Raw genomic sequence first — 16,610 nt, 5'->3', positions numbered from 1 at the left:
AGATCTGCATTTTTGCAAGTCCTGTAGGAGATTTTGATGTAGGCAGTCCAAGAATAGCTGTGAAAAGTATGAGTTTTGAAGTCAATCATATCTGAGCCTAAATCTAAATTCTATTATTTACCAGCTGGGTGACATCTCTGAGTTTCAGTTTCTTTGTGTATATAAAAATGCAGAAAATAGTAATTCCTCCCTCAGGGGGTAGTTGTGCAGATTTCACAATGGCCTGCATGAAAAGTGCTAGCATACAATTTGGTACAAAGCCAGATCTAAAAAGAGGAAAAAAAAAAAAAAAGAAAAAGAAAAAAAAAGAAAGATTTTCGTGTTACCTGAATCAAGTATTCCATCCTATCTTTTAAAACTACCACATCAATGTGCTCAGTCACTGTATTTTAAAATATCCCTCTTTACCCTCACATCAACCCTAGCCTTATCCCCATTTTACAGATGAGAAAACTGAGGCTCAGAGAAGTAAGTAGACCAAAAACACTCCACTGGTAAGTGGCGGTGTCAAAGTTTGAGCCAAGATCTATTTCTGATGGAGTTTGATTGCAAATGTTGTATTAAAAAAATAAAGAGGAACAGTTGATGATTTGGGGACAAAGAAGTGATGTAGAACTTTGTTGCACAAAGATAAAACTGAGGGTGTTGCCATGAGATGTGTAGAATGGGGAAAAAGTGGAGGCAGGAGGAGCAGTTTGGGAAAACAGTGAGGAGGTTCTGAACATGCTAATTGAATAAAGGCTAAATACACACCTGCCTTCGCACTGAAGTTACTTACCTATCGCCAGTCAAACCTGGAATCAGCAGTCCCATTTTTCACTCGAGAAGGTCCCTGAAACACCGACCAACTCTTCTATTCATGTTGGATGTGGCTTGAAATGTTTAGCATTGGTTCCAGACCCCAATTAGTAGTTTTTCTGGTATACCTCTGTTTACCCATTTGAGAAATGGGTATTACAATGCCAACTACAGCTATTTTAGAGATTCATTAAGAAGATGCATGGAAATAAACTTTTAAGAGTCTAAACCATCAACTCAAAGGTAAAGTTTTACTTGAGCAAAAAGAGAGAGCAGAATGCCCTCATTTAAACTTCATAATTTATTCTTTGTATTTTAGTTTGGCAAATTTAAAATTTCATATATTAAAGGATGGAGGTGTAGTGGAAAGAGACTGGGAGATAGATTTTTCTTGTGTTATTTCCATGGTGACTGACTCGTGGGCATCAACCACTGGCTGAAATACAGATAAATAAGAAAAAGATGGCAAAGTCCTTTGCACGGTGCCTGGCACATAGACAACAGTCACCACACACAAAGTCAGAGTCACTGCCTCTATAAAAGCAGCCTAGACATGATGCTTCTCGTGAACAGCATTGTGGGAGATTCCCTTATCCTTTGAGATGCTTCAGGCTGAACATTTTGCGATTTAAAATATTTCCAAAGCAGTGAAACTTTAAAAGATGGGACTTAGACCAGGATTTCGAATTGTGGGTTGCCCCTTACTCAGAGCCACCTGCACCACGGGGCTTTACCTACCCCAGTTTCTTTGCATCTTGTTTAAGACATCTTTGCCCACCACAAGCTCAGGATGCTCTCTTACATTGTCTTCTAGAAACTTTGTCATGTTTTCTGTCACATTTAGACCTACGATCCACCTGGAATTGATTTTGCATATAATCTGAGATAGAAACCAAGATTCAGATTTTTCCATACGGATGGTCACTTGACCTAGAGCGATTTACTGAGAAAGCCATTGATTCTTCATCGCTTTCAAGTGGCGCCTTTGTTATAAATCCAGTGTGGGGGTTTGTTTCTGAGCTCTCTGTGCTGTTCCACTGGCCTATTTATGTTTCCTGTATCAAATCATGCTCCATTAATTACCCTGGCTTTATAATAACTCCTGATACCCAGTTGTGAAAATCATCTGACTTTGTTCTTCCTTGTGATAGTCTTGGCTTTTTGATTATCCACATGTATTGCAGAATGACTTTGGAAATTTCCATCAAAACAAAAATTTGCTGAGATTTTGATAGTGATTACAGTAAGGTCAATTTGGAGAGGGATTGATGTCTTTATATTATTCACAACAACCCTGTGAGGTTCTTCTGACAGATACACTCCTTTCTAGCTGCGGCACAGGAACGTGAACTAATCCAGTGGTCTGAAGAGGGTGGGTGTGGTCTGCTCTACCTGGAAGATATATTTTATCACTGACATGGTTTAGAATTACTGGATCATGGCGATAACATAGAATGGACAGATTGTAGTCAGTTTTGTTATATTGCTTTTAAATTCTCTACTAACCATGCACTCTCTTTGCACCTGGGGCAGACCATTCTCCCTGCCTTTAACATGCTACTGACCTAATCCCACCAATTCGATTCACCTGCAAAAAATGTCAGTTTAGAAGTGGCAATGTGGGTAGGTAAGTAAGAGTGGAATACATTTTGGGCTCAGCATGGTGGCAGACGAACCCAGCTTTTCAGGGGGAGCAATGAATGGCAAGGAGGCTGTTATATAAATGAGCCCAAAATGTCCTCCATTGACTCTAAATTGGCCTCTGTCAGTTGGCCCTTGGGTGTTTACTTTTTATTTTTGCTGTAATCTGAGACCTGCAAGTCGAAAGCCCAAGGAACCAGATTCAAATTTGTGCACATCCAATTGTTTTAAAAATAGCCTAGATGAGCAGGATTTTAGTCATTCAGAGCCTCTGGTGGGAAGCCCCATTGATAGGATGGGGCCCTGTGGTTGTAGCCACTGCTGCCCTCCGGAGCCTTCTGCCTCAGAGAACCCCTGCTGTGCATCGTCATCTAGATGTATGATCCCTCTCTGTCCTAGGAGTCCCCTTGCCCTCCACCCCCTGGATGGTGGCCCCTGGGCAGTAAGCTGCGAGGACCTCCCCACTCACACCACTACATTCAAGTACTGCTCAGCGATGCTTGCTGTGTGCTACTGCCCACAGTGGTCACATCTCTTTGATTGATCAGCCCCCATATCCCTGGAAACCCCTGCAGACGTGGTGTTTAAAAGTTAAACAGGTATCTGCTGCAAAGCCGTAGCAATTGTCTTTGCTGAAGTGCTGCAGTTTGGATTTCATTCCTGGCAAAACAGTAGCCCCCCTTGACCCTCGGGGGATACATTGCAAGACCCCCAGTGGATGCCTGAAACCACAGATAGCACTGACCCCTGTTGCCATCAATCGGAACATGTTTCTGTTCGTGCCTTCCCACCCCCCACAAACTTAATGCCTTTTCCATCTTAACTAAGCACTTATCACGCACTGTGGCCAGAACTTTCGCCATTTCAGATGTAACAGCTAAAGTAGCATGAATTTCTTTTCCCTTCTTCACAATTTCATGAAGGATTTCATGAGGATGAAAAGATTCATCCTCACTGTAGATCTTGGCAACCTCAGCATCTGACTTTTTTTTTTTCCCTTTCCTCATTAAGTTGAGAACTTTCAACCTTTTCACTTAAAAAGAAGCACTTTGATGTATCCCAATTGCTAGCATCACTACCCTTGCGCTTTGGGGCTGTTATTAAGTAAAATAAGGGTGACCGGAACACACACTGTGGTACTGTGACAGTCGATCTTATAACCTACAAAGCTACTGAGTGACTAATGGGCGGGTAGCAAATACGGTATGGAGATACTGGACAAAGCGGGGGGATTCACGTGCAGGGTGGGACAGAATGGGGTGGCCTGGGAGTTCATCAGGCAACTCTGTGTGTCCCCTACCCTCTTTATATGCTGTCATCTTTCTCTGCTGCATGCAAACCCAGACTTCCTAAATACCAAATCTCGTCCAGTCGCCACATGCCAGACACCTGCTTGTCCGGAGCCAAGGATTAGACAAACACCAATTAGGACCCCATTGTCAAGCTGGAGGGTAATGAATGGCATCGCAGCGTGTCGTGGCCCCACGTTAGGAATGACTCCACGTGTCCAGGAGCCCTCCAGCTCCCCTGCCTTTGGCTGGTGTTCAATGACATCATACGGAAGGAGCCCAGCATGCTGCTGGCTAGAGGACCGATAAATCCTGCTGCGGATGCGGGAAAACAGCTAGGCCTTCCCCGGAAAGGCATCCTCGTCCAAGGTGCCATTAGTAATGCTGCTATTTGCAATCATAATAAAAATAAAAGTAATAGGAAAATCACATAGAGGCAATTCTGCTGCCTACTGGATTTTTAATTTTCTTGAGGATGCCAGAGGCAATCTTGAGCCCATTATGTCTAAATGAGGCACATTATAAAAGGCTTGCAAAGTCCAAACTGCTTTTACAGTCATTAATTAGCCAGACTTCTAAATAGGCCCATAAGATTAAGCTTTGGGGATGGTCTCTAGAATGGGGCTGTAGTAGGCAGAGAAGTCAAATGTAAGCTTTGGTCATTATTGTTCTGCCCTGTTTCTCATCTCAGCTCTAATCAGATGTTGTCTTTTTGGGGGAAGTGAAAGGTGGAGGATGTTACATAACCAAGCACCTAATGAGAATACTCTCAACTTCCCCGCAAGGCTGGGGCCAACGTGAGCACAGGGACTGAAGGTGTCAGCTCCTGCACTTCCCAGCGGAGTGAGCAGGAGCGAGCTCTTTGCCTTACCAAGCCTTGGCTTCTTCCTTGGTGGAATCTGATTAATAATCCAAACTACATCCTAACCTAGTTGTGAGAATAAATGAGTGAGTGTAAAACAGTGGGCAGTAGGACTGACACAGAGTCACTCTTGTATGAAGCATGGCCATTGTTATAATAATGATGAGATTTGCACACGATTCCATTTATATTCAGAAATCTAAAGTAGTCAAACTCATAGAAGCAGAGAATGGAATGGGGGCCGTCAGGGGCAGGAGGGAGGAATAGATGGAGAGATGTTGGTCCAAGGGTGCAGAGTTTCAGATGTGCAAGATGAATGAGTTCTAGAGATGTGCTGTACAACAAGGGTACCTATAGGTAACAATACTAAGCTGTAAATGTAAAAAATTTAAGAGTATGGATCTCCTGTTAAGTGTTCTTATCCCACACACATACATACAATGACAACAACAACAAAACACACACACACACAGGCATGAGGAACCTTTTGGAGGTGATGGATATGTTTATTACCTTGTGGGGATGTGTTTATTACCTTGTGTGTTTATTACCATGGGTCTATCCCCATATCCAAACTCATCAAATTGTATACATTAAATATGTACAGTTTTAAAATATCAATTATACCTCAATAAAGCTGTTAATTAAAAAAAAGAATAAGAATTATTATTGTTCTCAAGTGGCACGTATACAAGGCTGGACCAAAGCTCTCTGTCTTTCCTCTTGGCAGGTACGGTGCTCATTGTAAATTAATAAACTGACACTCTGGTTTTGTTCATCAGCCTTGTGAGCACAGTTGATACGCATTCACGATTCATTGGAGGGTTTGCTTTCCATGTGCCGACATGTCCAGCTACAGTCCTGCAAGATCAAATTCTGCCCCTGGGCCACAGAGCACCTGCTGTGTGTCACGCATGGCTTGAGGTGCTGGACGTTAACGTCTGAGCACAGACCCGAAGGGGTTATTCACACACATGGATACCCAGGAGAAGAGTAGTCCGTCTATTTTCCTTTAAACTTTATGATGGGTACACTCTATTATTCTTTAGACACATATATATATATATATATATATATATATATATATATATATATATATATTGCACCTATTATTTTAATCTATTAAATATTTAAAAAATGATTTAAAACAGAGCATTCCAGTCGGGTCAAGTGCAAAGGTCATGGGGCAGAAGCTAGCTTGGTAGATTTGAGGAAGACCAAGGAGGCCAGTGTTGTTAGACAAGCAGTAAGGGACGAGTAGGAGAGGAGGTGAGAGAGGGAAACAGGGACCAGGTCATGCAGCATGTAGGACATTGTAGGGTCAGGTAAAGATCTACCTTTTCCTCTGAGTGCAGTGGGAGCCCCTGCAGGATTCGGAGGGGAGGCATGACAGGACACGACTATAGGATCCATCTGGATGGAGAATAGAAGCATAGCAGAGGGAGGCAGGGAGACCAGTGAGGTAGCCACCGCAATTTCCCAGTGAGCGCTCATGCATGGATGATATTGCAACTTGCTTTTTTTTAATTCAAAGGGAAAAGCGTGGTTAAGACTCTTGAAAAAGCAGTGTGGCTTTCAGAGCTAGGTGGCCTGGGTTTGAATGCCCTGTGTACTCCTGAGATCCTGGGCATGTTGTTTAACATCTTTGTGCCTCAGTTGCTCTGTGAGCATAATCGCAGAACCTCTCCAAGAACTGTTATAGAGATTAAATGGTTTAATGTGTGTGGGCGCCTAGGAGAGTTTCTGGAACATTCCGACCCCTGGACAAGTGTGCTTGGGTATTATTATCTATTCAGCTGAGGACATGGTCCCTTCACTGCTACATCACGGTGTGACTATTCCCCTGTAGACGGCTATTAAATTATTTCCCACATTTTGGCTATTATTATACAAGCAACTCTTTGCACATCCTTATTGTGCACATCCATCTGCGTTTTTCTCTAGGAAGAGAAATCTCTGGATCCCAGGGCACACGAATTTTTTAGTTTTAATCAATATTGCCAAACAACCCTCCAAAGGGGCTGCACCAAGGTACACCCCTATCAGCAGAGTGTGGTGAACAAATTCTTACCTGGCTGGGTCTGCTTTTTTGGATAAACCCAACCTCTCTCACGTTGCATTCATTAAGCCACATCTATTTTCAGAGCTCCGGGGACACCTCCGGCTGCTCCCTTTGCATTATTCCAGCTTCGTGTCCTCAAGCAGTTCCTCGCCATTGTTTTCCTTCCTGACTCCTATTGAATGTGGCCAAGTGCTTTTGGAATCCTGGATAATAATGGCAGACAGTGTGTGCAGCATGGAATGTGGAATTGGAGGTGCTGAATGCGGCTTTTGTAAGGAGTCTCTGGCATGATTTCAGCCTGAAATGAAGCACTTTGCACTCAGCCTAAATTGCCTCAATTGCACCTGCCACGCTGGGTGTACGTGGAGCCTCGAAGACAGGCTGAACGTTTCTCAGGAATAGGAAAAAGAAAGGCTGCCTTTCCCAGCCTTGGAAGCAGGACACCAGCTCGCCAAGGGAGAGCGAACTTAAACCCAGCCTTGGACTCGAAACAGCACTGTCCTTTCAAACCCTAGGCATGTCAGCCAAAGGGCCTTTTCTTGGTAACCTCACGGATGGTAACTCCTCAACATAGAGGAAAGGGAAATTTGGTCATTTAGGGCCTAAACTGACCATCATAAAACCTACTTTATTTATTTGTCATTATTTTGGAGGGAGTGTAATATTTGCAAAATAGAACTTAAAAGATTCTCTAAAAATCTGAACAAACACCTCAGCAACCCCCTGGAGGAGAAGATGGACTTAAAGCTCTTATATTTCTCTGCCCAAAGTTTGCCCACCACCCTCCACTCCTCCTCATGATTATCTTGTTTAGTCAGCTATCCACTGGGGTAACTATTTTACTCTATTTGCTTTCTCTGCCTGAAAAAAAGAAAAGCTTTGAAATAAATTTCTGGAATGGTGCTTTTGCATTCAGATGCTAATGAGATGGTGAGGCGAAGTGTTGGACACTAAATGTTTACATTAAAATGGAAATATGTAATCGATTTTTCCTATGATAGGGACTCCTATTCACTTTTAAAATACACTTCATGAGACTTAAAAACAAAACAAAATCACCATCTTTAAGTAATATTGGCTGAGGCAGCAACTCCTTGGTGTGAGCTACAGGCCAGACCATGCATAGAGATAATTGTTTCCAATAATGCATCGGTGCACCATTGTCCTTGTTATAATAAAAAAAAGGAGAATTTATTTCCTAGCTAGGCGTGGGATTATCGTCACTGCAGGTACTTTTTCTAATGGTGATTCCTGAGTAAAATGGTCCCTTCTTTTAAGGGGCTCCCCCTCCCCCACAAAAAAGTTGATCTTTCAAAATGAGTAAAGTTGAAGTTCTATTAGTCTATGCATTTGACCATTGCTGGAAGGTTTGAAGAAAAGTGGATTGAACACTAGTGTTCTGGAGTCTGAGAGATGTGAACTGGAATCCAAGCTCTGCCATTTCCCAGCTGTGTAGCTTAGAGTCTCTTTGAGCCTCAGTTTCCGCATCTGAAAAATGATGCTCAGGTTAAGGAACGGCTGGGTTACCAGAAAATATGGAGAAAAAAATCCCACTTTGATGATAATTTAAGATATCTTCCTATCAAGGGCACAATGAGATAACAATGAGATTAATATTTATCTTGTGTTCATTATGTGCCAGGCATTGTTTAAGAGCTTTATTTGCATTAACTAATGTAATTCTCCTAGTAACTTTATTAAGTAGGTACTGTTATTAGGTAGATACTAATAATAATATGCCAGTTTAAAAGATATTGATTCACTTATTTGAATATGTATTGAATCCATTTGCATTTCTCAGTAAAATAGGATCAATCGATTTATTCATTAAAATATTACTGAGTACCGACCATGTACCAGGCGATACACCAAATTCTGGAGATACAGTGGCGAGCAAAATTAGACACGGTCTTTGCTCTTGTGGAAACTAGAGTCTGGGTGGAAAAGCAGACTGTAGTCAAATTCTCTAAAAATGGGTGAATTGTTATAGAGGGAAAAAATGTGAAGAACAGGGACTCGTTTCTGTAAGAGAATCTCACAAAGACGTCTGCTCTAGACTGGGGAAGGGGCTCGGCACTGAGATCTGAAGGAGGGGCTGGAATTGCGGGAGGGGGCAACGGGCACGGCGTGGGCTGCGTGTGTTCCAGGCAGAGGGAGCAGCACCCACAGGGAGCAGTGGGAGAAGCATGGCGTGTGAGCAAGGCCCCCACTAGCCCATTTCTATCTCTGTCTTCCCGGGCCTGGCAAGTGGAAAGGCTCTGGGCATTTTTCCAGCACTTTAATGAAGAGGACCACCATGCTGTGTGGTGGAGAGGAAAAGGTGTGTTCTAAGATGGGGAATCATGACCACCAACCTCATTTTTCTTAGAAAACTTTCCTCTACAGTCCTTCCAAGCTCTCCTTGCTTCTCTAGAAGCTGTGAGACCCAGGTCGAAGTAAGGAGGAGAAGTAGCCCCTTTGTTACCACCTACCCAGGTCCACATGCCACTGCCCAAGAGGTAGCCAATACGCGGAGTCAGCAGGGTTTACAAGGCAGCAAACGAGCCTTTGTTCTGCACAGCACTAAGCGGGGAGATGGGAGAACATTCTCAAATTTGCCTCCCCGAGAATTTGGGAGACAGGGTTTTTAAGGGCAAGGGATTAGGCAATTAGGTTTATTGATTGGGGCAAAATAATAGGGATGTAGAAATCATCTTCTCGTGTTCTTTCAGTCCCTGGGGGCATAATTCCACTTGAGTAGGTTTCTTGGTCTGGGCCATTGGTCCATTGGGTGGGTCAACCAATCCACTGGAATGCGGGGTCTGGAAGATATCTTAAAAACTACCTTAAGGTTTCAAAAGGGTAATGTTATCTATGGAGAGAGTTAATAATCTTTATGGACACAGCTATGGGGAGCAGTGAAGAATCCTTATGACCACCAGCTACGTGGCTCCGGAGTGGCAAACGGGGACAGGTACTAATTGTTACTATTTTTAGCTAGGCCCTTACCACAGTTCTCGCCTTGTGCTTTCTCACTGATTTGTGAAAAACGGGCTTTCACCTTCAAATGAAGCCTACAGAACAGATATGGCAGCTTTTGGCCACAAGTGACATGGCAAGCCTTGAGGGGACTTGCTGTCTCAACCCTGTGGCACAGTCGCAGGACACGGGACATGAACGATGGGGACAGGACCATGTAATCGCCTGACAGATGTTCTGGGATCTTACTACACCATGTCAGACTTGGGCAGAAGCGTCTCAAAATTGTGATTCCTCCCACGGGTGGGGGGTGTGCGTACACACACCAAGGGAGGAAAGTCTGCCAACTGAAACCTCCTGAAACACACTAGCATGGAACAGAAGCGAGAGATTTTGAAATTGGGATTGTGACTGATACCCTGCTTCTCGGCAGAGCCGGAAAATATTCTTACTGAAATGCCCTGTGTTCTGCCAACAAAACCAGCAACATTATGGTGGGATGTTGCCAGTTACAGAGGGCTTCCTCAGCTCTCGGTGGGTGTGCGTTCCTGTGCTCATGCCTCCATAAGGGTAGACACTAGACAAGGGAAGATTTATCCGACTTGTAAAAGATTTCAGAACTTGCCACCGGAGCCTGTATAATTGAGAAATTTCTCCTTATTGAGGAACACACATGAAATTGTTTAATTTTTCCCAGTGACTACTACAAGGGCAGTCTCTGTCACACCTTCCAACCTTCCTGCTACCTTGTAAGTCATTTGTACTCCATAATTTTTCAATCTCCATGGGCTACTAAAGTAGCCTAGTCACCGTTACATGTTTTTCCTAATTTTTTTAAAGTATAGTGAAACATACAGAACATGAAATTCACCACCCTAACCATTTCTAAGCGTGCAGCTCAGTAGTATTAATGTCATTCATATTTTTGTGCAGCCACCACCACCCACCTCCAGAACTCTTTTCATCTTGCAAACCCGAATCTCAGTTCCCATTAAGCACCAACTGTCCCTTTCCCAACCCCTTCCCCTAGTCCCTGGCGACCACCCTTCTACTTTCTGTCTCTGCGGCCTTCACTGCTCCAGGTAGCTCACTTAAGTGAAATCATGCAGTCTGTCTTTTTGTGACTGGCTTATTTCACTTGGTGTAACGCTCTTGGGGTTCAACCATGTTGTAACATGTGTCAGAATTTCCTTCCTTTGTAAGGCTGAACAATATCTCACTGTATACAGGTACAGCGTTTTGTTTATCCACTGATGGACGCTAGGGTCACTTCCACATTGTAGCTATTGTGTATAATGCTGCTATGAATATGGATATACAAACACCCTGAGATCCTTTTAATTCTTTTTGCAAAAATACCCAAAAGTGGGATTGTGGATCATACGGTAAATCTGTTTTTAATTCTGTGAGGAACCACCATCCTGTTTTCCACGGTGGCTGGACCATTGTGTGTTCCCACCAGCAGTGCACGAGGGTCGCCCTTGCTACACCTAGTCCATTTTTAAACTTCATTCTTACCTTTCTTTCCAAGTTCCCCTTTTGGGTTCCTCAGCGTTGGCTGGACTGACGAGATGGATCTGATCTGCCCTCTCCTTGAACTCCACACGCTCGCCTGCTCCTTTCCCTGCTGTGTTAAGGTCGGAAGGAGGGAGAAGAGAACAGAACCTCTCTTCTTGACATTGTCCTTGGTGAGCTGACCATCCTCCTCTCTGTCGTCCTAACTGTTGTGTCCACGTGGGGGCATCTCCGTGCTGGCAGTCGGGGCGGCTGCTTTTTGCCAGTCTCTTCCACGGGTCTGGCCCCTTGTCCTCAGCGTGGTGGGTGGAGGCCCCAGCAGACCTCCCTGGTAATAGATTCCATCTTTACACAGTTACTGCTCTTCTTCCTACTGGGCTTCTAGCTGTGTATTTGTTAATTTCTTGGCTGAGGATTTCTGTATTGTGTAGGGAGAACAAAAAATCAGACCCATACGCCATGATATGTGCACGTGTGGGGTTCCAGTTCCTTACTGGAGACTCGCACCTGCCCCGCCACTGTAGTAGCTGCTCCACCCAGCATCCCTTTGGACCACTCGAGCTTTTCTTTAGCTACGGGTGTCTCCCAGCCTATGGCCCACAGCTTCTTACCTGGAGTGTCTGCCTCCCCTTCTCTGCCTGAGAGCTTTCTCCAGCCTCATGGGAGTTCATCTGGCTGTGCTCTAAAACAGCCTGGAGGCATGGGGGAAGTTAATGCCCGCAGAGCAGCCCTCTACATTTCGGGGATGGGAGTGGGTGGATAAATGTCCCATCCCCATCCTCCACAGGATGATTTTAAGGTGAGTTCGACACAGTCTCCCAGAGGTCCCCAGCAGGACTGAGCCTCAATTGTCCACAATTGTAACTTGCCTTTTTTCCTCCACTCTCTCACTATGCTTCCTAGCGTCACCTCCCAAATAAACTGCCTGAATCCAACTCTTGGTTTCAGGGTCTGCTTTGGGGGAACCCAGGCTGAGACCCACCAGGAGCCCAGGCTCGTGGGGGCTGGGAGTGCAGTTTTCTGCTCCCTTTGAAAGACCCCACATCTAGCTCCCCTCCTTGCAGAGCCCCAATCCACGTCCCCTGTCATCGTGGTGACATTAGAATTCGAGCCCTCAGGTCCCCGGGGCCTGTGTTCTGTGTCTGAACTCCCCTGGGTCACCCTGAGCTCAGCCAGAGTTCACCCCCACGGTGTTCGGTTCTCTCTTTACTTCTGACCCTTTGGGATGTTCTTTTGTTTATTTTGAGTCAGGTTCTGTATTACTTTTTTTTTCTAATAATGTGTTTGTTTGTGGCACGGGGGGTTGTCAACACCTGTCAATCCACCACATTGCCCGGAGTCTTAATCTTTCAATCAACAGTATGGGTGGACGGTCCTACTCACTGGGGTTACAGCAGTGAAAAGCAGAAGTCCTGCCCTCAGGGTGCTTACGTTCTAGTGGGGGGCAACAAATGATAAGCAGTAAATGGATAAACATGGCATGTGTAGGTCAAGTGGTGATACGTGTTATGGTGCGAAAAAGGGGGAGTGAGAGAGGTTGGAGGAAGAGGAAGGGATGGGTGGGTGGTCACTTTACACAGGGTAGGTGGGGAGTCCTCACTCATAAAGTGGGATTTGAGCAGAAACCTGAAAGAAATGGGAGAAGGATATTAGCCCTTTGTTGGACGTATAGTTTACAAATATTTTCTTCCATTCTGTAGGTTGTCTATTTACTTTGTTGATCATTTCCTCTGCTGTGCACAAACTCTAGTTTAATGAAGTCACATTTATTTTTGATGTTGCTGAATTTGCTCTTGGGATCTTGGTCATAAATTCTTTGCCTGGGTCAATGTCTAGAAGAATGTTTCCTATGACTTTCAGAATGGCCATTATTAAAGAGAAGCATGGCGTGGTCAGTCCTTGAAGGACTATTTCATGAGCACACAAGGGTATCATTGAAGGGTTTGAAGCAGGGCGCAGATGTGGTCAGATTTAGCAAATGCTTCTCTTCTGGAGAGACCTTCCCCCAGGAGTGTTTTGAGCCAAATCCTGGGAGATCATCTCCCTGGGGCCACCCCAATCCTTCCTTGTCCGTCCCCATCAGCTCCACTCCTGACCCCGTCAGGCATGTCACATCTAAGTAGGTCAGGTTAGGCAGAGATGGTCCCTGGGGACTTTGTCTTCCAATGGCCAGGCCCAGACTTGGCTGGGAATAATCCGCACGGACAGCCCGGCTTTCTGCACTGAACTGGGGGCCCCAAGGGGAAAGGCAGGCTTTGGGTGCTTTCCAGAACAGCTCAGACAAAGTAGGATTCCTTTCCTTGCTACCCATGAGTTTTTCTCAAAAAGCTTCAGGCTTTGGCAGGTAAGATGCTAAAATCTAAGGCTGCAGTTGGGGCGGTTTGCCCTGGACAGCTTTCTCTCTGTCACCAGATCATGCTAAATACTGAAGCATGTGGGCATTTAAAAATGCATGTGTATGCCATTTCTGGAGAGAGTTTTAGACAGTTTCCTGGTACTTTTGGAAGTAGGGTAAGCCTGGATGTGGCAGATTGAGAGCAATGGACTGAGCCTGTGAAGACCTGAGTTCTTATTCTTGATCTGTCATTTACTACATGGCCTGGGGCATGTCAATTTTCCCAGCCGAGCTACTGCTTCGTCACCTTTTAAAGGAATGGGTTAAATCTGACACCTTAGATGAAATGTACAAATTCCTTGGAAAATACAGCTTAAAATTAACAGAAGAAGAAAACGTAGAAAATCTAAGAAGCCCTGCATTTATGTCAGAAATTGAATTCGCAATTTAAAGCCTCTCCCTGCCTCCTCTCCCCCACAACCATAGGCACATTTCCTCAAATATTTAAGGATGAAATAATGCCAGTATTACACAAACTCTTTCATAAAATGAAGAAGAGAGTTGTTTCCAACTCATATCATTAGGCCAGCATAACTCCAAAAAGAAAACCTGATGAGGATATTATTAAAAAAGAAAATAATAGACCAATATCTCTCACTAACTTATGTAAAACTTCTTAACAAAATATTATCAAATAGAATTCAGTGATATATAAACATGATACATGAGCTGAGATCAGCACAGTGGGTAATTACCTTCCATTCCCCCGTATCAAACCCTTCACAGACATCACTAATCGGTCACTTTATTTCTTTCCAGCTGAATCATTCTCAGCCTACCTCTCCAGGCAGCCACTGCCAATCAATTGAAGTTGGCATGTGAGAGGAAATCTATTTGACATCATTGAACTAAACAGATCCTACCAATAGAAGGCTGAGATACTACAACTCTATTATCCTATTAAAATTTTGAGGTTATTTTACATGCAAGCATTTCCTTCACCATGAGATGATTTACTCCAGACCAGACATGAAAGAGCAAGAACCAGTCGTTTTGAGCAATCCATACAAAGGAGGAAACCATAAAATATTAAATGCCATCACCTTGCTCGTTCTCATTTACAGCTGTGTCACCAACCCCCAAGGACAGAGTCTGACACACAAACATCCAAGACTATTGAATGAATGAATGAATGAATGAATGAGTTCTGAGAGAAGCAGACAAGTGCTTCTATCTTCATCGAGTTGTTATGGTTACTGACACTGAGTCAAGGAAAACCAGCCACAAAGGATGAGAGCGAGGATCGGGGTCCAGTGCAAAGGCTTGGGCATCTATATGATGATTATTCTTATCCTAACTTCACAAATTGCAGACATATGTATCCAGCTGCCTTCTCGATGTTTCACTTGGGTGCCTCAATCACTTCTTAAACTCATATTCTTTTATAGACTATATTGTCTTCCTGCTCTCTCCTGCCCCCAAACCTGGTCCTATTCCAGTGTTTTCTATCTCACTGAAACTCGCAACAATCCACCCATGGATACAGGCCAGAAATTTAGAAGATGGTCTGAACACTTCTCCCCCCCTGCATACCCCGCATCCTAATTAGCTCTGAGATATATCCACTTTGCTCCATCTTCCCCACCACCACCCTGCGCTGAGCCCCCATCACCCCCTCCCTGGAAGATTGCAACAATCTGCAGGTAAATCTCCTTGTATCCACTCTGTCCCCTTCCACACCATTCTCCACATTGCAGCTTGAGTGATCCGTTCAGAGCCCAAAGTAGATTATTCCCTCCCTGCTTAAAACCCATTAATGGCTTCTCATTGCTTATAAGAGAAACACCAAACTCTCTAGACTGATCTACAAAGCCCTGGGTGATCTGGTCCCTGTTGTCATGTTAAGCTGTGTGATGTCCTACTCACCCCTTGCTTTCTGTGTGTTCATCCTTTTAGAGCCTTTTAGACCTCTTTCCCAATAGGTTGTTATAGAATCTACTCCATTCTTTCATTTATTTTAGTTTATAGTGAAACACTTGTTACTGTGATTATTTGATTAATGTCTGTCAATCTAAGTAGACTATAAACTCCATCTGAGCAGGAATCATGTTTATTTTGGCTCCTATTATATCCTCAGGGCCTAGTACTGTGCCTGGCATTCAACAGATGTTCAGTAAATCATTGATGAATGAAGAGTGAGTGAATGAATAGAGGAACCCAGTGTCTCTTGTGGTAGATCAGGGTTTCTCGATCTCACACTATTGACTTTTGGGGTGGGATGATTCTTTGTTGTAGGGGACTGTCCTTTGCACTGTAGGAATGTTTAACAGCCTTCTTGTCTTCTACCAGAGATGTCAGTAGCATCTCCCCTTTGTGACAGCCAAAAATGTCTCTGGACATTGGCAAGTATTCCCTGGGGGTGGGGGGCAAAATTGAGAACCACTTTAGTAGATAGTATTATATTAAGCATTCAAAATATTTGCTTGACCTGTTGGACTATATAATTGTTGTCCTGTGCATCATAGGATGTTTAGCAGCATCTCTGGAGTCCACCTACTAGATGCCAGAATCCTTCTCTAGTTGATAAACTCACCTATCAGCTAGGGCCCCTTTCCCGTGTCCCTCCCTGAGTGATAAGTACACTTTCTGCCCCGTTGATGTCATATTTGGTTACATGACTTGTTTTGGCCAATGCAATTTCAGTAGATATAAATTTCATGCCCAAGCAGAAACTTTACGAGTCAACAGTGTTTACAACACTGTTCTTTTCCTTCTGACTCATGACTGAGAAAGGGCTGCCCTTCGTTCAGTTCTGGGATGAAGATGATGTGGGGCAGAGCCAAGACCCACTTGCAGATGACAGGCAGATGTACATCAGCAACAAATGAATGAATGTTGTTGTGAGCCACAGACACTGCAGAACTGAGAGTGGCCATAGCATAACTTAGCAAAAGTGGCCAACAAAGACTCATTATTGGATGGTAATTGATTTTTGTAGTCTGTTTTTGGACATATGGATAGTAGGGGAACAAAGGGAAGAAAGATCACTCAGGTTCAGACTTCCATGGTATTTATTCAGTTTCTTAATGGGGAGTTTTGGACCGAGCCTAATTGTTGAGATAATTCTATCTTATTTCTCACATTTAGACT

This window comes from Lemur catta, chromosome 21 (genome assembly GCF_020740605.2).
Source record: "Lemur catta isolate mLemCat1 chromosome 21, mLemCat1.pri, whole genome shotgun sequence".
In the NCBI taxonomy this organism is placed as follows: Eukaryota; Metazoa; Chordata; class Mammalia; order Primates; family Lemuridae; genus Lemur; species Lemur catta.
Note: the sequence above shows the minus strand (reverse complement) of the source record.